Source organism: Cupressus sempervirens, chromosome 5, assembly GCF_028749045.1.
Source record: "Cupressus sempervirens isolate cs-2001-9-10 chromosome 5, ASM2874904v1, whole genome shotgun sequence".
NCBI classification, from domain to species: Eukaryota; Viridiplantae; Streptophyta; class Pinopsida; order Cupressales; family Cupressaceae; genus Cupressus; species Cupressus sempervirens.
In genome coordinates, this window is record NC_143122.1 from 72342833 (window position 1) to 72368270 (window position 25438).

At 35.8% G+C, this 25438-nt stretch overlaps 1 pseudogene; it reads left to right on the forward strand.

Annotated features, from left to right (window-relative positions):
- The window catches only part of LOC149554611 (pleiotropic drug resistance protein 1-like), an 80943-nt pseudogene extending 55979 nt beyond the window's left edge, over nt 1-24964 (forward strand).
- The last annotated feature ends 474 nt before the right edge of the window (nt 24965-25438 follow it).

Here is a 25438-nt window from a genome sequence, read left to right on the forward strand (position 1 = left end):
GAAGCTTTACAATGACCAAGTATTTTAGTGTTGACTGAGTATCAAAATTTAGAGATTTTTGAGTGATAGTAAGAGAACAAAATTCAAATAATCATAAGATCAAGTCGATTTAGTTGATTTCTTAGGAGATATAAAATGTGTTAAAGATAAGATTGATGAGTTGGATCATTAAATTGAAGGAGTTAATTAGGTAAAGACCTAATAGATGGATTCTAGAGAATTTTCTAGATGATGATCAAGAAGATGAATAGATATAGTGAATCGAATTGAATATGATCATAAACCCTAAGATCTATGGTGGATGTAGAAAATGGTAAAACACAAGTTACCTATTTAAAGAGAAACAAAACTGATCATTTAGTGTTGTGTCTAGTCAATCCTAGCCAAGCCCAGCTAGTGTGTATATCAGCAAGTGTGTATGTGAAGAAAGGGCACATACAGAGCAAGGTTGATTAGAAATACACAATTGTGTGAATGAAAAGCTAAAGGAGAAAGCTTGCAAATATGATTTTGTTACTGATAAGTGAATTAGAGAAAAAGGCTTAAGTTTTTATGAGAAGAGTGGACTTATTGCTTGAAAGGTGTCCAAGCAGATGAAGATCAGAGATGACAGTGAAAGGATTATCAGTGAACTAGCACAAGGACCGAACAAAGATCTAAACCAATAAAAGTGATTTGTAATCACATAGATTGAACCTATTATTTTATTTCTTATCATTGTAAATAGTTTTTATTAAAATCCTTTTAACAAAGGTTGACCTAACAGTCATTTGAAGACTTAATAGTCTATGTAAATCGTTTAACTAGGTGACATTCTAAATGGAATGATCAAAGTTCTCTTACAAGACCACTCCTCATAGGGTGATTATATCCTCTTACCAAGTCACATTTAATAGTGTGTATTATAACCTTTAATGAGGTTGGCTCCTAATAGAGCTCACTTCGAAAGAGTAAAAAAGAGTGACATGTTGCTGGTGGTTTTTTCCAAATTGGGTTTCTACATAAAATCTTAGTGTCAAACTATGATGGATGTTTTATGAATGTTTACATTTGATAATGTTTCCATTATGAAATTCAAGTTATGTTTATGAAAATTTTATAGTAGAGATCGAGCAACAACAAGATAAGCAAAACAATGCAGTGTTTAATGTTTAGTTTTCAAGTGGTACATATAGACCTTGTGTAACTGACTCACCACCCCCTTGTTGGTCTTAGATTGGTTTTGAAAATTGAGTGTCAACACACTTAAGAAATTTATAAAGTTGATGTCAAGTATAATATAGATGCTAAGCTATAGTATGTGTCAAGCTAGAAATTCAACAGGTAACGATTTATTCAAGTGTTGAGCAAGTTTCAAATGTCAGGTGACAATTGATGTCAAGCTAGTATATGTGTCAAGCTAGTTTCAAGTGTCGAGTGACAATTGATGTTGAGCTAGTATATGTGCTAAGGTAGTATAGGTGTCAAGCAAGATAGATCTAGTATAGGTGTTGAGCAAGATAGAGTTACTATAGGAGTTGAGAAAGACAGAATTTCTATGTGTCAAGCATCAGCAATCAGTACGTGCCGAGTAACACAGAATCAACATAAGAGTTTGTGCCCTCACAAACTGAGATGTAAACCATTTTTGAGCTAAATCAAGATGAATCTCAAAGGATTTAAAAGATAATATCAAATCTATTACATTCCTTATTTAATCAGCATGCAAACAATCAAAAAAATGGAGAGAGCATGCAACCAATCAAGAAATATGGAAAGAATTGATTGGGAAAAGATGGATGAATCTTGACCGAAGATTCATACCTAACCCTAAGTCTTAAAACCTTTATAAGGAGGTCAAAACCCCATAATTCATGTGAGTAAGAGGTCATGTGGGAATGCATGAGTGAATGCTAGTGAAATTTTGGAAAGGGGTGAGAAGACTTAGAGGAAGAACATCATTGCAGAATCAATTGGTCAAGAATAGACTGTTAGCACTTCGAAAAAAGATATATCAAATCAGGAAGGATAAAATTAGATTGGATAGTACAAGGATCTAAGATCATAAATTGAAGATTGTAAGTTATCAGATCAACACATTCTACTATACTTTCTAGCCATTGTATTAGGAGAATGAAAATCCTATGAAGATAGGTTGGTTTAATAGCCATGTTGTGAATCCATTAATATGCTGACATTCCAAGTGAATTTTTGTAAATCCTTTAGATAGGTCACTTTTAACAGGGTATAAAGCCTTTAACGGGGCAAGCCTTTCATAGGGTAGACCATTGATGGTGGTCAAACTTTGTAACCTTAACTAGTTACATATTGCTGCAGTAATAAGTTGTGGGTATCATCCCCACCCCAGTTTTACCTTCTCATTTTGGAGGTTTTTTGGGTGATCAAATCTTGTCTTATCTACTTTCATGCATTTATTTATTTTCATGTTAATTAGATGTGCTAGATGCATGTGAATAATCTCAATTAAAAAATTTAGAGGGTAAAGTTTGTTACTTCTTATCCCCCCCCCCCTGCTCAGAAGTAAATCTTCCCAACTATAAATTCCAACAATTAGTATCAGAGCTAAGTTCTCACACAAAGAAGCCTTATAGCTTGTAGCAAAAGATCTAGAAATGGAAGTCTACAAACTTGGGAAGATCATAGAGAATCAGGAAATTGAAATAAGACTCGTTCTACATTCTCTGGAAGAAGCTAGGAAGGAATTGCGGAAATCCTTAAAGAGAAGAAGAGAGATTGCTATAGCTAAGAATGATACATAGTACAAGAATATTGACACCTCAAAAGTGTTTTCAAATGGAGATTCCAAGGAGTTTGATGCAGAAATAGTAGATATAATGGAGAAGAATAGAGCTCAAGCAGAAGAAATTAGAACTCTCAAGATTGAACAAGAATCTCAAGCCATGATGCTTTCTGAAGTGACTGAATAGAAGAAAAGAGCCATTGAAGATAAGGCTATGATAGAAGATGACAAGAGAAACCTTGCTAACAGATTGGTGGAAAATTTAATTGAGGTTGCAAGAATTTCTAATATGCAGCTAGACACCTTAAGCCAAATGATGAATGTACATCATGAGTTGAATATCAAAGACATTGAGATCTCCACACTGAAGATGCAAAATGAACAACTGCAAAATGATTTGAGAAGATACAAGGAGATTGCAAAGAGCTTTAACAAACCTAATGAGGCCATCAAGTACTTTGAACAGCTACTAAAATCACCAAGATCCAGTAATGACACTTCAAGACTAGGATACTCGAGCACTAAAGAAGGTGAGTCATCAAAGACTACAGAAGAAAGATGTGACAAAGGTAAGAACACAAAACCCACTTGTCATTTTTGTGGTAAAAAGGGACATACCTCTAATATGTGCAAGAGCAAGAACACCAATCAGCATGACAAACCTAAAAATATGGGTCTCTATCACAAGTGCAATAAGCAAGGTCATTAGGCACATGATTGTAGGACTAGAACCATCGGGACATCAAGATTTGAAGGCCATTACTACAATTGCAAGAAGTATGGACATAGAGCTTTTGAGTGTAGATCAAAGTCTATGTGCACACTTAACCAACTAGTAAGGTCAAATAATCATGGACGTCATTACAATTGGGACTACAACACTAGGCATAGCTATCACTACTATCAAGATTATGGAAACATCCCTAAAAATTACATAAGAAGAAATTTTAGAGGAAGCTACAATAGATGGTTGAACCAAACTACATGCTTCAGTCATTTGAAGACTAGTCACATCAGCAAGAACTGCCCAACAAGGTCAAAGGCACCCAACTCAAAGTTGAACAAAGGAAAAGGAAAAGTTGATGTTGAACACATCAGAGGAGAAATGAATAAAACATGGAAGAAGAAATATAGAGGCAAAACATTCAATAAAGAGATCACTTCACCCAAAAGGTCAAGTGGTCACACTTCATCCAACTAAACAAAAGAAGGTATGTGGAACATACAGAGCTTTACCATACATCAGTTCCTAGATAAGTAAGTACTGAAAAGGATAGATTAGCATGAATAGAGATGCAAAGTTAAAACTTCAAATTTTCACAAGTGTTGCAAAGTAAGTTGCCTTCAGATGCCAAGTGAAGACCTAATGCATGCCGAGTTGTCTGCCAAAGTCAGTAGAAGCAGAGTGATTAGTGGTAGCAGAGTTTAGTATTGGAAGACAAGTAAAGCATAAATGCTTAAGGAGCCAAGTGGACAGTTGTAAATGTACTAAGAATTAAATGCTATGAAACAAGGGTATTCGATCGCATTTTGGATCATTTTTTCACCATCGCGAACAAACAACAAAGATGAGAAAAGTGCAAAAAGGATTTCAAAGCAGAGAATCAAGCATTTGAGCAGATTTCAACTGAGATTCAACATAGTTTTGATGATTCAAGGTATTTATATTTGTGCCAAGCTAGGAAGTTTCAAAATTTCTTTGTGTTGAAACCCTATATTGCACAAATGGCCTCTAGTTCTAGAAAACCCTAGGAAAAAGAGTCATTCGAAGTTCAGTTAGTGTCAAATGAAGTTAAGCAACCTGATTTTAGACCTATCCCTAAAGTTGCATACAAGAATGACCCTGTCAGAGCCTTGTACATAATTCCTCCTAAGGTTGTAATGGTCCAAGATGTCAGGAGATGCTATAACTAAAAAATAGGTGCTATTGGAGACATGGAAATTAGGGAGGCATATGACAAGTTGTGCGAGAATGGGGTCTTGAAAGAAGAGTTTCAAATCATTGAGAAGAAGGGCTTAACCCATGCCCTATATTTCCCTACTATGTTTAAGACCAAATGGATTAGAATTGTACTCAGTAGGATACATGATGGTAGCTTATGGTTAGAAGATGGGCCAGTCAAAATATCAAAAAGGATTATTCATTGGGTAATAGGGTATCCAACCCTAGATCAGCCTAAAACCCTAAGAAGTGACATGAAAGAAGCTATTAAGAATAATATTGGAGCTAAGTGGAACAAGAGAGGCATGAAAATTGGCACCATTAAGGATCTTCTTGTTGATTTTGCTATTAGAGTCATATCCCACAAATTCTACCAATCTAGCAGACTCAACAATGTTCCCTGTATTGTAGTGGATGTTGATTATAAACTTTTTTAAAAGTATCATACTTATGATCTAGATAAACTAAAACTACAATAGATCAATGAGAATTTGAGAGCTATAAGAAGAACAAAGGGAGCTCAATGTAAGTTTGGAGCAATTTTGATATGTATATTCTTCTATGTGCAGAATGAATTCCCTTCCTATGGAAAGATAAGTTGGAAGACAAACGGGTCCATTGTAGCCCAAGTGAATGAATACATTGAACAAATGGGAGCCAATTTTGAGACACTCATGACCAACTATTTTGAAGATTTCAAGAAATCAATGAAACAGAGACTTAAGATTCCAGTCTCACTTGTGGAATAGCATATAAATGATATCTATTTTCTTGTTGATATTGTCTTACCTACATCCAAGCAGCCATACCAAGGGTAAGATGGCTTAGACCACTTGGGTATGAGATAAATATTGATGAAGCATTTGTAGCAATAATAGCTCTACTTGCCAAAGAAGTAGATAAAAGTGCCCAAAATTTTGGTACATATGATGTAGTAAGATCTAAAGTAGATACAGAATTGAAGATTACTTCTACACTCAAGAAAAAGGACAAATTAGTCAAAAATATCAAGGCTAAATTTGAAGAAGGCATAGCAGAAGTAGAGGAAGATGATGATGATGAAGAAGAAGGTAAAGATGAAGAGAAATAGAGGCAAGAGCCACTCGCACTAACCCAAGGCATGGGTGAAGATGTTGAAGAAGTAGAAGGTTTCAAGGAGGAGCAAACCAAGGAAGCACCTAAGGTAGACGCAAAGAAGAGAAAAGAACAAAAACAACTTGCTGCTCAGCTCAAAGGCAAGAAGGAAGCAAAGCCAAGCCCAACAAAACCTACCACAAGGGTAGATACAAGGGCTACAAAAAAGGTGGAAAAGGAACAAGAAAAGAAGAAATCCACAGAGAAAGTAGGACCAGCAAAGAAGAAGTAGAGGAGAAAATATGTGGTACTTCCAGAGTTAGATGAAGAAAGGACAGAGTCTGATGACAATGGACAGTTTAGAGTGGTAAGTCACACCACTAAATCTGATTTGGAAAACATTTGTGACAACATTAGGGACAATGCAGACTTGTCAGGGCTTAAAGGCATTGATTTCAATAAGTTGACAAGAGAATAAAAAAACATAGGGGAAGAATCAGTATACACTATGATGGCAAAGTTCAAGAATACTCCACTTGAAGTTGATAATACTATGCCTAAGGAGTTATATTCCATAATAGAAAATAAATGGCATTATTGCCTAAACATGGAAAAAGAAATAAGAGAGTCAACATTGGCTCATGTGATGCTTGATCTCACAAAAGGCCAAACAAGTAAGGCAAGTAAGAAGCATGGGAGCAAATTTGCACCCAAATACAGAGCATTTAGTATTTTGCAAAATAAAATTGAAGATGTTATGAAGAAGTCCACTCTCATGTGGAAAGTAATTTATAGTCTCTAGACAGTTAAGGAAGGACAAGAAGATCCCTTTAAGGGAAGGAATGATGAAGATAATGAAGAAGAAAATGACAAGGAAGAAGAAGGAGAGAAAGAAAAGATAGATGTTGCAATGGAGAGGGAAAGACAAAAAGATGACATGATACAGTACCAAACAGATCAAAGTGTGCAAGACACACAAATGCCACCTCCTAGCCCTCCACATGTAACATCTACCCCTATAGAAACAATAATTGTAAAGGATGCTCTTGACACCTCTAGTTAGAACATCAACCCATTGACTACAGAGGACCTTAGAAAGATCCTTCACTAGACTACTTTTCAATCACAACTATGTACTAATCTAGTCTTGGTGAGTGTAGAGGAACTTCAAAAAGCTATAGTTGATATTACAAAGGAGAAGGTGAATCCACAAGAACCACCTTTACATACTCCAACAGCTACAAGTGGTCAACCACAAGAGCAAGTAGCACAAGATGCATCAGCTACGGTTGGCACCATAGTCATAGTGACTTCAACTGTCAAGGAGCAAGTAAAGGAGAAAATAAGACAGAAGGATATCTCTATTCCTATAGCACAAAAACAAGGTGCACTCCCTCAGATCACTATAATTGATCAAGGTAGAATTAAAGAGGACAAGGAAGAGAGCCCTAAGGAAAAGGAACAAGAGGCAATTCAAACATTGATAAATTTGTGTACTACAGGGACTCCCACTAGAACAACATAGCAACCAAGCACTGATGTAGTACCTCTGCAAATATCAGCACCAGGGTCAAACTCTACCAAGGTAGCAAGGGTACTTCACTATGGAGACCCCACACTTGATGAGGAGATAGTCATTCCAAGATATGACTATAAAACTATGAGTATTGATCAAATTAATGAAGTGCAAGAGGCACTAGAAAAGAAGAAGAAAAAAGAGATAATCAAGAATGAGTATAGACAAAGGCAAGCTCTGATTGAAATCAAAGACATCTTTCTTGATGCATTTATCTTGCAAGTACCTAATGAGACAAAGCCCATAATGGAGCAATTATCACACATAGTGGACCAAGTATAGAATGAAGACCTAGACACCAATGCTAAATTGCTTGAATGGCCTAAAACGAAGTTCTAGATGAAGATAAATGAGAAAATATCTAGTGAGATAGAACTTTCTCAAGTAGAGCTAGCAAAGAAGGTAGAAAAGGTGAAAGAAATACTTGAGAATATATTCTCACTATACTCTGAACTGTGTGATTCTTCATACTTCACAAAAGAGACCAACCAGAGGATATTGAGCTTGGAGATGAACCTTAAAGTATCTAGCATGCAGCTACCAAAGGATCTAGCTCAAAGTGAGAAGCATTTTTCTACAATGCTTCACACACAAAAGGAATTAGTTTTACTCACAGTAGATGATGCAAACACCAAGGCCAAGCTAATATAAATCCAATCTACCATAACCCCTCACATGGAAGTTTTGCACAAAGAAATGGCCTATTCAAAGAATGTCTTGAAGAAATATCTCAATCTTTCTACATTGGAAGGCCTAGTACACCTTGCAGCAGAGACAACCATCCAACTTAAAGCACTAAAAATTACATTAGACAATTGTGATGCTGCTCTAAAAATCATTATGGAGGTAAGCAAATCTTTATTGGCTAAGTATTAAATTCATTCATAGGACACTTTGACATATGTGTCAAAAAGGGGAAGATGATACATTATGGAGTTAATACATTTTGAGGGAGATAATAATTTAAGAGACCCAAATGAGGAGATACCCAAAAGGGGGAGATAATAAAATTTTGAGTTTTGAGGAGATAAGGAGATAAAGCCAAAAGGATATAAAAACTACAAGGGAAGATGTGTGAGGGGGAGTAAAGACAAAGCAGATAGAAACAAGGCAGACAAGGGAAGGAATGACAAGGCAGATATAAAGAGTATCAGAATAATCAGCATGACATAAATCTAGCATAAGGAGTTTTGGATACACAAATTTCACATCAGCTCAGGGGGAGTTACAAGTTTTGAGGTATATAGTCTTCTACAAAATTTTGAACAAGTTTTTGAAATTTTGTATATATGCTGAATAAGATGAACATTATACTAATTAAGATCAGATTCATAATGTTTAGTTATGTGTTTTTGACACTCATGTTAAAGGGGGAGATTGTTGGTCTCAGATTGGTTTTGACAATTGAGTGTCAACACACTTAAGAAATTTCTAAAGTTAATGTCGAGTATAATATAGATGCTGAGTTATAGTATGTGTCGAGCCATAAATTCAATAGGTGCCAAGTTATTCAAGTGTTGAGTGACAATTGATGCCAAGATAGTATATGTGCCGAGCTAATTTCAAGTGTTGAGTGACAATTTATTCTGAGCTAGTATATGTGTCGAGCTAGCATAGGTGTCGAGAAAGATAGAGCTAGTATAGGTGTCAAGCAAGATAGAGTTACTATAGGAGCTGAGCAAGATAGAATTCCTAAATGTGTCGAGCATCAGCATTCAATAAGTGGTGAGTAACATAGAATCAGCATAAGAATTTGTGCCCTCACAAACTTAGATGTAAACCATTTTTGAGCTGACTCAAGATGAATCTCGAAGGATTTAAAAGATAAGATTGAATCTATTACATTCCTTATGTAATTAGCATGCAACCAATCAAAAAAATGGAGAGAGCATGCAACCAATCAGAAGATATGGAAAAAATTGAGCCAAAAAAGATGGATGAATCTCGATCAAGGATTCATACCTAACCCTAAGTCTCGAAACCTTTATAAGGAGGTCAAAACCCCATAATTCATGTGAGTAAGAGGTCATGTGGGAATGCATGAGTGGATGCTAGCAAAGTTTTGGAAGGGGTGAGAAGACTTAGAGGAAGAACAACATTACAGAATTAGTTGGTCAAGAATAGAGTATCAGCACTTCAAATAGAGATTTATCATATTAGGAAGGATCGGATTAGATTAGATAGTACAAGGATCTGAGATCAAAAATTGAAGATTGTAAGTTATCAAGTCAACACATTCTACTATACTTTCTAGCCATTGTATTAGGAGAATGAAAATCCTATGAAGATAGGTTGGTTTAATAGCCATGTTGTAAATCCTTTAATAGGGTGACATTCCAAGTGAATGTTTGTAAATCCTTTAGATAGGTCACTTTTTAACAAGGTGTGAAGCCTTTAACAGGGTAGGCCTTTCATAGGGTAGACCATTGATAGTGGTCAAACTTTGTAACCTTAACCAGTTACATATTGTTGCAATGATAAGTTATGGGTGTCATCCCCACCCTAGTTTTACCTTCTCATTTTGGAGGGTTTTTGGGTGATCAAATCTTGTGTTATCTATTTTCATGCATGTCTTTATTTTCATGTTAATTAGATGTGTTAGATGCAAGTGAATAATCTCAATTAAAAAATTTAGAGGGTAAAGTTTGTTACTTCTGTTTCCTACCCCACCCCCCCTCTCAAAAGTAAATCTTCCCAACTATAAATTCCAACCTCACCCCCCCCCCCCCCAGTTATTCTAAACATATCTAACAATTTGTATCAGAGCGCAGTGCTTATAGAGAAAATTTTGAAGGTACTTAAAACTAAAGAGCATGACAAACAAGAGAGATGTACCCAAGTTGAACAAGGAGAACTTTCCTACATGGAATATTTTGATGAAGCTACACATATCCAATATCATTGATGTTGTTGTCAAGTTTCTAGACAATGAATATGTAGAATTAACAACTACTCCTCTAACTGTTGAATAACTAAGACAAAAGTTAGATCATAACCAACAATCTTGGAGATTGTGTTAGCCCTGAGCTATGCCAAGTTTGATGACCTAAATGATTGCAATATTTTAAAGAAGATGTGGTACATATTGAAGACCATATATGGAGGTCATGACAATGTTTTAAGAGTTAAATCAAAAATCCTAAGATGAAAATTTGATGACATGACAATGATGGAAGGTGATAACATAGTATAATATTGTACAAGAGTTAAAGAGGTTGTTAATGCTATTCAAGGTGCAAATGGAGAAATCAAAGATGAAACAGTGATAAGTAAGGTATTAAGGACTCTACTCCCTATCTATGCCATTAGAGTCTCTATAATCCAAATGTTGAGATGCACACCAAGTAACAACTTGACCTTAGAGGGTGTAATTGTGTTAGTACCCAATATAGACATAGCTTTAAAACTTGTGATCTATGTTTCCAAACCACTTTGAACCTCAGTTCAAAGTAGTTCGAAGTGGTTTAGTGGTTCAAATGACCCATTATGTAGGTTCAACATAAGCAAAATTCAAAATGGTCCTAACGGTTCAGAGTGTAATGACTCAAATGCTCAAAGTTCAACACCACAAAAGTAGCTCCCAGTTGGAAGGTATGAAGTTTGAAGTCATAGTTTCGAGTTCATGCTTTAGGGTTTATTAAGCTAGTCATAATTCACAATGTTCAAGCTAGAATTCAAAGCTCAAAGGTTGAAGATATGTATCAATTTGAGAGTAAAGGTTCAACAAGTTCAGAGTTTAAGATGTAGGTTCAATGGGTTTTGATGTTTCAAAGGTTCAATCAAAGTTTGAAATGTAGATCCATTAATTCAAGAAAGTTCACAATTCATGATTAGTTTTTGAGCTCAGTCCTAATTAAATGGTTCAGGTTCAAAGGCTTATTTCTGACTCACTTGAGTTCAGCAATTCATAGTTCCAATTACAATTCATTATTTTGAAGGGATATTTCAAATTGGATTCAGAACGGCTTGATAAAATATCCCATTTTCTCTAGTAGAAGTAGTGATATGGGTTTTCATTACATACTATACTACTGGTTTTGCACCAGAGGCTGATAGATGCTTTGAGCAAGTCTTTCTCCTCTTTTGGTTGCATCAAATTGGAATGGGACTTTTTAAGTTCATGGGATCATTGGGTCAAAACATGATTGTCTCACAAACTTTTGGAGCATTTGCTAATCTTATCATGTTCCTTCTTGGAGGATTTGTGGTTTCTCGAGTCGACGTACCCAATTGATGGATTTGGGCCTATTGGTGTTCTCCATTTTATTATAGCCAAAATGCCCTTGTTGTCAATAAATTTCTAGCTCTTAGATGGAACAAATTGTAATAACCCCAACAAGTTATAACTTCTTAAAACACCAAAAATCTTTATACTTTAGTTGTTTGACATTTCGTCAAACACTTTGCAAGCAAGCTTTGATACCACTGTAATAACCCCAACAGGTTATAACTCCTTCAAACACCAAAAATCTTTATACTTCAGTTGTTTGACATTTTATCAAACACTTTGCAAGCAAGCTCTAATACCACTGTAATAACCCTCCTCAAATTTGCCCTCAAAAAATGCTGATGAAAGCTCAAGGAATTTCATCAAACAATTCGCATGCAAGGGATGTATGATTGATATAGTATTTCAGCTCACTTTAAATGAATTTTTTCCAATTTTCATCAATGAGAATCTAGTGATTGAAGATTACAATGAACTACACAATGACCTAACATGAGTGTGCTCCTAATTTTCACAATATTTAGTGCATATATTATGATCTAAGCATGAGAAAAGAACACCTACAGCCAACTGGCATTTTTGCAAACAGTTGGTATGCAAACTATGTAGCTGATAAATAATGAGATTGAATTGCTTAAATGACACCAGCAACTATTATCTTTTTTATTGCAATCAAATTTCTAATACAATGCTCATAAATTATGGCCAAGACTTTGGCATTTGCATGGATTACCAAAATGACAATGCTGGTGTAATGCACACTTACAGCTGAAACTTATAATACTCTAAAAAAAACAATACTAACAAGGGAACTTGGTTGTAGATGGCTGTAATAATTTTCCTTCAATGCTGCCCCTTCTGCTTTACTTTTTTGAACTACTTTTTCGGCCTTCTTTTTCGGTTCTGCTTTTTCCACTTGCTTTTTTTATTCCACTTTTTCTGCCTGCTTTTTCAGTTCTGCTTTTTTTGCTTGCTTTTTCGATTAATCTTTTTCTGCCTGCTTTTTCGGTTCCACTTTTTTGGACTACTTTTTCGTTTTTGCTTTTTCGGATTGCTACCCTGTTGAATCTCAAGACCATATCTTTCAATGGCGTCAAGATTTTCAGCTTGAAGGGATTTCATCCTTCAAACTATTGAGACATAACCTACAAAAAATTCTCCAATTTCTTTGATATTTCCAACCATACTAAAAGGAAGCTCTTCCCTTTCTTTTATAGTGTTCTCACAAGAGCTCATTCCTTTGTTTTCTCAATGTGGGATAAAACATCACTCCCTTTATGTAACTTATGTATCCAATGTGTTATAAAATAAAGGGGACTCTTTTAATTTAAATATTTCTCACAAACTATAGTCTATGCATTAATAAAGTTAAATATTTAAATTTAACTTTATAAAATAGCTTTATCAATGCATAAAAAATCTTATAAATGATAAACAAGTCTTCTTGTCGATTTTAAAAAATTACCATTGACATACCACTGCCACTGGATGTCCGACCATATCCAAGATGACTTACTATAAATAGTAAGTATGCCCAAAGTTGCCTCACAGCCCCTCAGAAAGACCTACAACTAAAACTATCTAGGCCAAATGGCCTCTAAGCCCTTTTGATGTCCTGGTAAGCCTATGGGACCGTGGGGAAATAGGCTAATGACAACATCATGCTATTAATGCTAAAAAGGGGACATTACAGTCTGCCCTTCCCAAAATTGCTTGTCCCCAAGCAATGGTCGAACAACAACCCAATCAATCCACCTGGATCCCAAATGTAGTCATGAACTATAGTGTTGTCAGTCAACATAGGCTCCTGCAACAACCTATGAAAATTAACCAAGAGGAATCCATAAATGAATTGTGAATCACGGTGCAACTGAACTCCAAATCCACTACTTCCATAGTCAAGAACCCATGAGGCACAAACTCTCAAAATATTAGACCCCAAGTAGAGTAGATCACCCAAACTATCAACATAATAAACACCATCCACACAACCCACCGTGTTATGTGGAATGCACACTCCAACTCTACTATAATAGTGACCACTCCCACATGAAATTGCATCAAATATAGAGAATCCACACACTGTACATCTGCTACAGTTAACACAACTCTGCAGATTACCGGCCACTGTCTCATAACCATAACACCCATGCACTACTGATGGTGAATAGTCATTACATGGTAGATAGCAAAAATGAGAGCCCAGTCCAAACCTGTCTGCCATCAACTCCTCAACACATGGATCAAAAGCAAACCGATGAACATATCCTTTAGTATAATGTTGGTAAAAAGAACCAATCTCAGTCAAAGACTCATCTTGCAGATGTGATATGACCAACTGTGACTAATCATCAGCTAAGTCAAAGGATGATATATCCAAGAGTGCAGAATCAACAACAACATCACTAGTCTCTGTACCCTCCAAGTCAAACATATCACAATGCTCAGCTGTAGCGCCCAACTCAGTTGAACCTGCCTCCAGTGGAAATGGACCAAATATGCCAATAGTAGAGGCATGGACAGATATATCCTCATCTCCACTACCTCTATCAACCTCGACCATGGACATCCGCGAATCACTAGACACCACAGTCCGTGATTGTACAGAATCTGATAAAGACTGAAGTCACTCTAACTCCATGGTCACCTTAGCCAAATGAAACTATGACTCCTCGAAAGCCAACTGTGTACTCTCAAGAATCTCAGAAGTCACCTCAAGCTACTGAGTAAGCTCACTCACCTCATCTTCCTTGGCCAATAATGCATCGTATGCTGTACTCCCCCACTCCATAAGATAATCTCTGTCGACTACCAACTGCATATAATTTTGTCTCAGAATCTGGATAGCCTCCCATAAAGAGTGGATCTCTGTCAAGGAAAGATAATTGCCTCCCTTCTCATCACTAGTAGGAGAACCCCATCCATAAACTGCTAACAACTGACGAATAGCATCGAAATGCTCACAAGCGATAGAAATGTCTCGCTCGCCAACTCTAAGCTAACTAGACACATGATTGTGCCGACTAGTCAAACTCCTATACTCTATCCCCGGTACACTGTCCAAAGGAATAACCTCAAAATAGCTATCATCTATAATACTCGGATCCTGGGACTCTTCTATAAACTCTGTCATATCTGAGAGATCATCAACCCATTCCAACAAGAATGGTCAACTGGATATATGAACAATGCCCAACACAGGTGTGTAAAAACTAATTCTAGCATCAAACAAGTTGTTGGCATGGATGAGAACTACACCTAGCAAACTACTAATCAAGTCCATGATGGTGCAATAGATACTACTACCAAGGAATGATAAATATCTCTGGTCAAAACGATCCCAAGTACTAAGATAAGGATCCCAACATCTAATCCATGAATGGAAACTAGCTAGCAATTCAAGTAAACTTCTCGCCTAAGTAATGTGAACAATACCAACTAACTTCACGCACCTGTCTACAATCTTTGAATCCGGAGTGTGAATGCTAGACATACTCATATCATCATCATGTGACTCAACTGTAAAAGAAAACTGAGTCCCTGCTATACGCGCTAACTTTCATACTGAACTCACCTCAAGACAAAGCTCATCCACGTGTCTCTCAAAATCCTAGAGAGCCAATCGAGTACACACCAAGGAATTTCGAGTATCCTCGAGCCCATAAGAAAGCCAATCAACCTCCTTCTCCTCCTTCTTCACTGCATCTTCCTTGATCTATTGTAAGTCATCACAAGAAGAACCTATTGTAACTCCTTTATGTCTGTCCTGCAGTTGAATCATCCAAATGTGATTCTCAATCAATCCATGTATCCTGTCATGATGAGATAAAGTCGTGACAATATCCTTGTCCCTTGTCTTCAGCTGGCTTTCCAAACCAAGTGAAGAGCTACTAGCCTCTATCTCATGTGAAGAAGCATCCAACTGTGCTTGATACTCATTTTTTGCAAAGTCTTGAATGCTCACTTTTTGATCAACTGTACTATCGTCAAACATGACAGTATCCTCAACTGTTGTAACTTTATCCAACCCAACTATACTAGAATCACTATCTGTGTCAATCATGCAATTTGGTGTGCCTATGATATCACCTTCTGATGCAACTGGCTCAACCTGCACAACATCTGAAACCCCTTCTGCCTATGAAGATGATGCAGATAAACCATTACCTGAAGATGTGCTAAAGTCTCCCTGTATCGAATCTGCATGTCTGTTAAACTCCTCATACAAGTGTTTTCCTGTCATAGGGAAGGTACAATCCTTAGGCCTATCAAAATGTTCAATCAGTCTCTCCTTAAACTCCACATATGAGGTAATTTGTGCATGACCCATAGTGACCATACCATGATGCCACCACTCGTGTGCTAACCCATCCAGGTGAATTGTTGCATACTTAATAGCTTCTTCCTCAGGCATAGGATTCATTTGAAAGTATGTGTCAAGCCTCTGAACCCAAGCTCTTGCTGTAGACTTCTCCAAGCCATCATAATATGGTAATTGAAGTTTTCCTACTTTCTTCCGTAGCTCATAGCTCTGGTTCTTGTCATGTCCACGAGGCATATGCTTCATCCGCACATCTATATACTCCCTAAAGGTAATTGCAGCAGTAAAATCTGGACCTCCAGCTTCCCAATCTCTCCTTAGCTGGTCCTATATATCATTGATCTAGGGCTCTGGTACGGGCTTCTCTGGAGCTCTAGGAGGAAATGTTGGAACCATGGACCTTGAACTCATTGTCCTAGTTTGCTGGGGTGCATGATCAAAATTGTTCTCAACTTGTTTGCCTCCATTATGTGCCCCATCCTGATTATTACCATTCTGATTATTACCATTCTGATTATTACCATTCTGATTATTTCCTCCAACCACATTAGCATTCAACCCCATTTGACGAGCCATCACCTGCATCATAAGCTCAAATCTTTGACTCTGTTCCTGTGCTCTTTGCTCTGCTGATCGTTGTCCCTGTGCTAAGGTGTCTAATAATTGTCAGAATCTTTCCTTTCCCTGATCTGGATCGGCATTCATTTTGTCAAACATTTTTCTCTCTCTAGCTAATCCAAATTTCCTATAAGACCTCCACAGGATGGCAGGACTTATAGCTCTGATACCACTGTAATAACCCCAACAGGTTATAACTTCTTCAAACACCAAAAATCTTTATACTTCAGTTGTTTGACATTTCGTCAAACACTTTGCAAGCAAGCTCTGATACCACTGTAATAACCCCAATAGGTTATAACTCCTTCAAACACCAAAAATCTTTATACTTTAGTTGTTTGGCATTTCATCAAACACTTTGCAAGCAAGCTCTGATACCACTGTAATAACCCTCCTCAAATTTGCCCTCAAAAAATGCTGATGAAAGCTCAAGGAATTTCATCAAACAATTCGCATGCAAGGGACATATGACTGACATAGTATTTCAGCTTGCTTTAAATGACTTTTTTCCAATTTGCATCAATGAGAATCTAGTGATAGAAGATTACAATGAACTACACAATGACCTAACATGAGTGTGCTCCTAATTTTGACAATATTCAGTGCATATATTATGATCTAAGCATGAGAAAAGAACACCTATAGCCAACTGGCATTTTTGCAAACAGTCGGTATGCAAACTATCTAGCTAATAAATAATGAGATTGAATTGCTTAAATGACACCAGCAACTATTATCTTTTTGATTGCAATCAAATTTCTAATACAATGCTCATAAAGTATGGCCAAGACTTTGGCATTTACATGGATTACCAAAATGACAATGCTGGTATAATGCACACTTACGGCTAAAACTTATAATACTCTAAAAAAAACAATACTAACAAGGGAACCTGGTTGTAGATGGCTGTAATAATTTTCCTTCAATGTTGCCCCTTCTACTTTACTTTTTTGAACTGCTTTTTTGGCCTGCTTTTTTGGTTCCACTTTTTCTGCTTGCTTTTTCGATTTCGCTTTTTTCACCTACTTTTTCAATTCTACTTTTTCTGCTTGCTTTTTCGATTCCACTTTTTTTGCCTGCTTTTTTGGTTCCACTTTTTCAGACTGCTTTTTCGTTTCTACTTTTTCGGATTGCTACCCTGTTGAATCTCAAGACCATATCTTTCAATGGTGTCAAAATTTTTAGCTTGAAGGGATTTCGTCCTTCAAACTATTGAGACATAACCTCCAAAAAATTCTCCAATTTCTTTGATATTTCCAACCATACTAAAAAGAAGCTCTTCCCTTTCTTTTATAGTGTTCTCACAAGAGCTCATTCCTTCGTTTTCTCAATGTGGGATAAAACATCACTCCCTTTATGTAACTTATGTCTCCAATGTGTTATAAAATAAAGGGGACTCTTTTAATTTAAATATTTCCCACAAACTATAGTCTATGCATTAATAAAGTTAAATATTTAAATTTAACTTTATAAAATAGCTTTATCAATGCATAACAAATCTTATCAATGATAAACAAGTCTTCTTGTTGATTTTAAACAATTACCATCGACATACTGCTGCCACTGGATGTCTGACCATATCCAAGATGACTTACTATAAATAGTAAGTATGCCCAAAGTTGCCTCACAACCCCTCAGAAAGACCTGCAACTGAAACTATCTAGGCCAAATGGCCTATAAGCCCTTTTGATGTCCTGGTTAGCCTATGGGACCAAGGGGAAATAGGCTAACGACAACATCATGCTATGAATTCTAAAAAGGGGACATTACACAAATACTACCTCAGAAAAGACATTGCAACATGAAATAATAGAAGCTCGTGGATTAATTGCCAAAGCTAGATTATATTGGATTGTTGTTGGAGCACTGATTAGGTTATGTATAATCTTTAATACTTTATTTATCTTGGCTCTAGCATACCTCAATCCGTTGAGCAAATCATAAGTTGTGTTATCTAAGGATATTATTGAAGAGAAACAAGTAAATAGAACTAGAGAAAGCAACCGTGGAGAACAACTTAAGTCTGTTGATTTGACATCGGTGGTAAAATCCAGAGGTCATGCAAATTTTTTAGAGAGAAGAGAAAGTCTAACTTCAAGCCATGATAGAGAACTAACTGATATTTAGCACTCAGTATTTTGAAAAAAAAGGAATGGTCCTTCCTTTCCAACCATTATCAATTGCTTTTGAAAAAATCAACTACTATGTTGACATACCATAGGAGATGAAAAAATGAAGGTGTGGGTCAAGACAAGTTACAACTCCTTTCCAACATAAGTGGATCCTTTAGGCCAGGGATGCTTACAGCCTTGGTTGGAGTTAGTGGAGCTCGAAAAACCACATTGATGGATGTCTTGGCAAGAAGAAAAATAGGAGGATACATTGAAGGGAATATATGCATATTTGGGTACCCTAAAATAAATAAAAAATGTTTGCCTACATCTCAGGATACTATGAACAAAATGGTGTTCACTCTCCTAATCTAATAGTATATGAATCACTTGAGTACTCTGCATCGCTTTGACTAGCACAAGATGTTGATGAGGAAACTAAAATAATGTTTGTACAAGAGTAATGGGGTCACCAGTATTTGTCTGTGCCTTATATCTACAACCGGTTATGGCGATGGCATGAGTATCAATAATGAATTAGCCAACGTGGTCTTCATCATACACAGTCATGTTAATAGGAGGATACAAAAGATGCACAAAGAGCAAAAGTTCAAGCTTCCTTTCAACTTTACGATAGCATATTTTGAATGTAAATTGCTATTAATGCAATCAGTTGGTATGAATATGCATTTAAGCATGTAGATCATTGGTGATTGGGAGGATTAAGTTCATATTTTTAGGATCTTTAATCTAATTTGAGATTCTAACATTTCGCATGCGAAGGTGATATTGGAATGTGGATTTTGTACACCCATTAATTAGAAGGTCATTTCAAAGGCAATAAAGGGGATATATACAGGAAGACCATAGGGAAAATTCATCCACCTATCATGGCACAATGATATTGAAGGGAACTATAATAGTTGTCTATTATAATACCCGAAGACACTCATGGGTATGAGATGAAGCACATGTTGATTGGTTGGAAATTGAAGGTGTGAGCTTCATTGAGTTTTACAGATTAAAGGAATATATATATATCGAACTTTAATTCAAATTTTCCATACAACATATATGCTTAAGACATGGTGCAGGAAAATAATAAAGATTGACTTTACGGGTTCCAATATGGGAAGTGGTTATAAATTTTAAGAAATACTCTTAAATGGTAATCAAGTAAAGGGTATAAATGCATGATATATTGTTACCTAAAAATATTGTGTTGGCCAAAGTTGAAAATTTTAAAAGGAAAAAGGGGAATTCATAAAGTCTTTCAAGATTCAGTTAAGGAAACTGAAAAGCCACGAGAAGTGAAAAGATAAATAAACCAGTGACAAGCAATGCAGGGGGTTCCATTTTTTGTTTCCTTTCTAGAAGGAGATTTTATGCTACTTTAGTGAGAGGATTCTAGTTTTTCTAGGGGGATTTTCTAGTTCTCTGGGAGAAGAAGGTAGAGTTGTAGCATAACAGAGCTTTACTTTGCTAGACTTTGTGCTAGTTATTAAAGGGATTTGATTTCTCAACCTAATGTATGGGAGAGGGTTTTTGTTTTCTTCTAGATAGTAAATCTGATGTAGCGTGTAATAAGATTTGTACAACTTTTACATCTTAAAGAAGGGAGATTTGAAAGATAACTGCAAACTACAATTTTGGGCTTAGGCAGTATACTTTCCACTAATTGTTATCTTTTCAAAACTTTCAGTTTTCTTTAAGTACATCTAATGTTGTTTTTTTATGAACACATTTTGATATCAAGATCTCTTTGAAGCTTTGATTCTTCTTTTCTCAGGAGGATGGAAATTATTCCTTAGCTCTTTTTCCTTTGTAATGCAACATGTAGCAATTGAACTTTGTGTGATATGTTGTTTTCTGCTTTTCTTTCTTTTCAGTTAATAAGTTTATGCATCTACTCTATGTTTACAGATAGATGTTTATAATCCTTTTGTGCTTTCTGGTTAAAAGCATCCATAATTAATTCATTGAATATATCACATGGGGAGCTATACCCAATAAAATTCAGAGAAAGGTTATCAATCCAATGATAACCTATCCAACTATTGGTGTTGATTCATCCTCTCACTTTGGCATTTAGGGTTATTTTTGCACGCATTTTCTTGGAAGATAATCTGTTCACTAACAAAATGGTAGACTTATTGCTTTTGAGGTGTCTATTTTGTATAACTACATGCTTGCAACTATTGAATCTTCTTTCAAGTACCATGTGAAGAGTGAAAGTGATAGTTTTGATGAAGAGATTGATAAACTTGAAGCCCTAATTGCAAAAAGGTTTGGAAGAGGAAGAGATAAATACAAAGGTAAATTACGTATCATTTTTTTTTCATGAAAAAAAGTTGGTCATATTGTTGCTAGTCCTCCTGACATGGAGGATAAGGATAAAAGGAAGGAAACCAAGTACAAAGGAAGAAGAGATAACAAAAATTATAGGAGAAGCAAGGATGAAAAAGGTAAGAAATCTTGTTATATTTCTAAAGAAAATACTAATAATGAATTTGACAGTAATGAAGATGAATTTGTCTATGTTGCTATGAAAGAAGATTCTGAGGAAGATGAGAAAACTACATTAATTTCTTATGTGAAAAAAAGTGATAGATGGATAATTGATAGAGGATGTTCTAATCATATGATTGGTGATAAAGATAAATTTGAAGATATAGGTCCATACAATCGTGGATGTGTTAAATTTGGTAATGATATCCCATGTGTTATAAAAGGTAAAGGCACTATTCAACTGACAAACAAGATAACATGTGACAATGTTTACTGGGTTGAAGGACGTAACTACAATTTGTTGAGTGTTTCACAACTAAACAAAATAGGTTATAGAGTTTAATTTCACAATAGAAAGGCCAAGATACATGATGGTGATGATAAGCTAATTGGAACTAGTGAACTGACTAGAGGTAACTTATTCTATCTACACCTATCAAGTGAGACATATATGTTTGCACAACAAGAAGATGCTTGGTTATGGCACAAAAGATTATGTCATGTGAACTTTGAAAATTTGGTAAATATCAACAAGATGAATAAATTAAGAGGATTGCCTAAGCTAAAGAAGCCTGACAATGCTATGTGTAAACAATGTCAATTAGGAAAGATGATAAAGTCTAGTTTTGAGAGTAAAACATATACTGCTACTGATATTTTGGAATTGGTTCATACTAACCTATGTGAAACCATTGGTGTTAAAAGTTACTATGGAGATAAATATTTCATTCTATTTGTAGATGATTGTTCTAGAGTGATGACTATGATGTTTCCTAAAGCAAAATCTAATGCTTTTCAGTTATTCAAGTGGTATTTAGCCAAAGTTGAAAAAGAAACAAGGAAGATTCTAAAGTGTTTGAGATTTGATAGAGGTGGGGAATTCATATCACATGAGTTCTATACATTTTGCAATGACAAGGGAATAAAAATATAGATGTCAGAACCCAGGAGCCCTCCTCAAAATGGGATAGCTAAAAGAAGAAACAAATCAATAATGGATTGTTCAAGAACACTAATGATGGAGAAGAACGTGTCACAAAAATATTGGAAAAAATTAGTTAGTACTAATGTCTATACCCTAAATAGAGTACAATTCAAGAAAGGTACAAATGCTACACCTTTTGAACTATGGTATGGCTATGCTCCCAATGTTAATTATTTCAAAATCTTTGGTAGTAGATTATATATACTAAAAGATAATAGGAATAGAAAGCTTGATGCAAAAAGTGATGAAGGAATATTCCTCGGTTATTCCACTAAAAGAAAATCTTATAAGTGTTTGAATTATAACACTAACAAAGTTGTAGAAAGTGCAAATGTGAGAGTTGATAAGTTTGTAGATAGAGATGATACTTCATGTAATAAAGAACCTAACGACTATAGTACATTCATTTATGTGGATGATGATGCTCCCAACACTTAAAGTGAATGGACAAGTCAAGGTGCAAGCTCCCATCAAATAGGAAATGATGGAATGTAAATGCAAATTGTTGAATAACAGAGTAGGTGTCAAGAAATAGATTGAATATGTTGAGTTATAGACATGCAATTTTGACCATCAGATAGTGAATACCAAGCATTCAAAACCTAGACTAGGATTTGAACAAGGAAGAGGAAATGAGTCTGAGATTATTTTCCTAGACGAACTTGAAGAAGAACTACGAAGGAAACTACCTATGTTACCAAAATATATGAGAAGAAATCATAAACCTAAACAAATCATTGGTGATGTTGAATCAAGTGTAATGACAAGAAGAAGACTCAAAGACAACACATGCTTACTTTGTGAGTTTGAGCCCAAATCAATAAAGGATGCTTTAGACAATTAAAATATTAGATACAAGTGATGAACAAAGAAATTGACTAGATTGAGAAGAAAAATACTTGGAATTTATTACAAAGATCTAAAGACAAAAAATTCATTGGGACAAAGTGGGTTTTTAGGAACAAGCTCAATAAAAATGGTGAAGCAACAAGAAAAAAGGCAAGATTGGTATGCACAATTTATGCATAAGAAGAAGGAGTTGGTTATGGAGAAACTTTTTCTCCTGTAGATAGACTTGAAGGAGTTGAAACTCTACTTGCATACTCATCTTAGAAGAATTTCAAGGTATATCAAATGGATGTAAAATCTACATTTTTAAATGGTATACTAGAGGAAGAAGTATGCATTGAATAGCCTGAAGGATTTGTAGATCTAGACAAGATAAACATATTGTACACACCTAAATTTGATTACATTGCTTTGGTAATCCTATTTAGTTATCTCTAAAGGCATCATTAATTAAATTCCTATTTAATTAATCCTTTGCCATCCCCTAGCTGATTAATTTAATTAATCATCTATAGTCCTAATTGATAAATCAAATAACCTATTATTTATCAATTAAATCCTATTCTTCTATCTAATTCCAAAATCCCCATTTATTAAATAAATCTATTTGATAAATAAAACCCTCAAATCTAAAAGCCCATAACTTATTCCTAAACCCTCTTTTTAGCCTAATCCACCCCATCTACACATACTAACCAAGCTTAGCCACTAACTCACCCACCCTCATGAATGCCATCCACTTGCAAATCTCTAACATCCCTAATCTAATCCTAAACCCAAGCCTAATCCACCCCTTAATGTTGTCACATTCCCTAAGCAAGCTTAACACTTTCTTAAGCCAAGGAAAGTCAACAATCTCAACTCCCCTCAAAATATCCCAACCACCCAACAATGAATGCTCTTACAAAAGCCATAAAGACTCTTACAAGCTCTTACAAGCCATAATGAAGGGTCTTTATGAAGATATTATCCTTAGAGCCTCCTTTGTTGACTCATCCTTCCTCTTTTTTCCATCCACTCACCTTGTGACATGTGTCACTCCCTGATTGGTGCTAAACAAGCACAATCCATGTGCTCCCTTTTGAGTGCATCCTAGCCCTCCTTAAGCTTTCATCTTTCCTTCCATCTTAGCCCTCCATCTTTCAAGCCCTTAGCCTATAAATTGAATCCCCTCCCAAGCCATTTCATCACAATCTTGGAGCTAAAGTTATAATGCCCTTTTGAGAGCCAAAAGCCATTAACTATACCCTTATGATGCCAAATTGAGAGCTCACAAAGCTACCAATTTGCCATTTTTCATCTCCATTGAAGCTAGTTTTTGGGAACCTTGAGCATACATCTCAATCTTTAGACCCATCTACCAAGCAAGGAGCTAAATCCCATTGGGAGAGTCCATTCATTTGGCTCACATTTCTAATTGGGGTTTCCTCTTTAGTCTCTCATTTATGTTATGGTTTATATGCTAGTTAATGCTTTTGTTTTTTAATAGATTAGTATTACTTGCTAACATATTTCTCATATACATTTTGGCACACCCAGTGGGACCCCACTATGGGTCATTTAATCCTCTATTTGTATCTATATATTGTTTTTTGCTAATAATCTAATGTTTCTTGTCATTTGAGTGAGTTGTAGGGTTTAATCTTGTTCTTGCAGGTTAAAGGAAGCATTAGGGAGAAAAAATGAAGCTTCAAAAATCAAATTTCAAAATTTTTCTAGAGAAAATCCGCGTGTTTTAAACCAAATTTTGCGCAGTGTCGTCTCTGCAGATCGGCGTCTCTGATTGGTCGAATGTCATCTCCGAATCTAAAACTGTCGTCTCCGAAGTGAATTCTGTCGTCTATGCAAATCAGCGTCTCTACCTGGCTTTAATCATCGTCTCCGCCTCTAACTATCATTTCCACCTGGCAATTTTCTCATTCAAAATCCACTTTGTCGTCTCCGCTGCCGCCATCAGTCAAACTGTCATCTCCGCCCCCGCCAGCAAACAAACTATCATCTCTGCAACCTAGACTGTCGTCTCCTTCATCGCCAACTTAATCTATCATCTCCGCCTCTTCCTCTATCGTCTCCATGGATTAGCGTCTCCGCTGATCATTGTCTGTGCCTGATGAACTGTCGTCTTCGCCTGTCACTGTTGCACTTTTTCTTTAAAATCTTTATTTTCGCACTTTGTAGTTTTTTTTTTAAAAAAGTATAAATAAAAATTTGACTTTTAGTGGTTCCATAGGATTTAGACCATTTTAAGCATTTTTATGCATAGGAAAAACAGCAAAAAAAATTTTTTAAAAAAATTCCATAGTTAAGCTTTCCTTTTTTTTGAAGATTTTGGTGACTAATCAATTTCGTTTTTTGTCTTATTGCAGGTTGGAGCAACTTTTTGGGTGACTAATCATGTTTTTTAGGTTTTTCATGAAATGAACCTGAATGGTTAAACACATTTTCTATTGAATGAATGTTGCTAAAAAAAACACACTCTTGAATGT